The sequence below is a fragment of the Hippocampus comes genome, unplaced genomic scaffold, assembly GCF_001891065.2.
Source record: "Hippocampus comes isolate QL1 unplaced genomic scaffold, H_comes_QL1_v1.1 scaffold132, whole genome shotgun sequence".
In the NCBI taxonomy this organism is placed as follows: Eukaryota; Metazoa; Chordata; class Actinopteri; order Syngnathiformes; family Syngnathidae; genus Hippocampus; species Hippocampus comes.
The window spans coordinates 3,568,400-3,569,958 of NW_017805467.1; positions in this window are offsets into that span (position 1 = coordinate 3,568,400).

Consider the following 1,559-nt stretch of genomic DNA (forward strand, 5'->3'; position numbering starts at 1 on the left):
CGGCCGTCTCCGGCCTCTCCACCACATCTGCCTGCTGCGTTCGTTGTCGGTGGCGGCCGCTCTCGGATCCGTCGCCAGAAGCCGCGGCACCGCCACCACCGGCGGCGGCCGCCACAGAGGCTGCGGCGCCTTGCGTACCCCCGTCGGGCATGCTCTCTATCCGCGAGGAGCGACGCCTGCTGAGGGGGTTGTCCTGGCGCTCGAGCGGGGCTGTCGCATCTCAGGGTGAGGGCAGAGCATGGGAACGGCGCGGCGGTGGAGATAGCGGTTCAAAGAGTGTGAAAGTGACGTGAAGGTTGTATGTGATGGTGCAGCGGTGGAGCAGGGGAATAGGATGCGTGGTGAGATGGAGAGCGACCCCGCGATGACTACAGGGGCGGGACAAAAGGAAGGGGGGAGGGGACAAGAGAGAAAGGGAGCGGGCGACAGGGGGCTGGGCCACACATACCTTGACGACAATTCACAACATTAGCCATTTGTCGTGCAGAAAATTGGCATGGTTGTCCAATGAGAAATCAAAGCACAAGCGCAAATGCAGTTGTCTATTATGTGGATGCATATACAATAAATAGGACAACAGACGGGTACAAAGCAGGTATAAAGTTTAAGTGGTGGGCGTGTCACTGAACTTCTGTCATTCGAAAGTGGATGGTCCCGGAAGTCCGTCATCGTCAGTCGTCATTATTTCAGGCCGACCTATTGCGTCAGTCTGTAACTACACCATCAGCATTTTTAACGTGCTTCCATCCATCCATTATTTGAAGCACTTTATCCTTAGGAGCAGTGGTCCCCAACCTTTTTTCTCTCACAGACCGGTTTAGACAAGTATACGCTGACAGGCAACCATTTTTTTCATCTCTTCTAAATTTCCAGTTTTAAAGAACTGCCACTGACAACAAAGACAATTACAGAGTAATTTAACATTTTATTAACATTCATTCATTTCAAACACTGTTATTCTACGGCACAACAAATGTAGACTCAAATAAAATAACAGTGAACTACTAAAATGGACCAATCAGGAATAATAACTAGGCCTTATAATATAAACATAATAATTTTTAGGTTGCGATCCTACATACAATGTGAGCATCTTTGCTACTTGCAAATGTGACACAATTGATTGCTGGCAGGCAAACTCTTCTTGCATTTTCATGATTTCCACTTGATCACTTGGATGCTACTTGTTCAAATGATTCAATGGATTTCTTGAATTGCCTTTTTTGTTGACATAGCACGCATAACAGCTTCCTCCTCCACATCGCCAGGGAAGAACTTTACTTGTCGAAATAGCTTCATCTTTGGAAGTCATGACTGCGAATCTCCTGCGCGTTTCAATGTACATTTTGTCAATTTCTGTGCGGCGTGGTCGAAAATTAGGCGAGTTGTGGTACCGATCTGCGGACCGATGGTTGGGGACCACTGCTAATGAGGTCGTGGGCATGCTGGAGCCTATCCCAACTGTCTTCGGTACAGTGTTCAATAAACTTGACATGCATGTTTTTGGAATGTAGGATGAAACCAGAGTACATGGAGAAAACATGCAAACTCCACAAAGG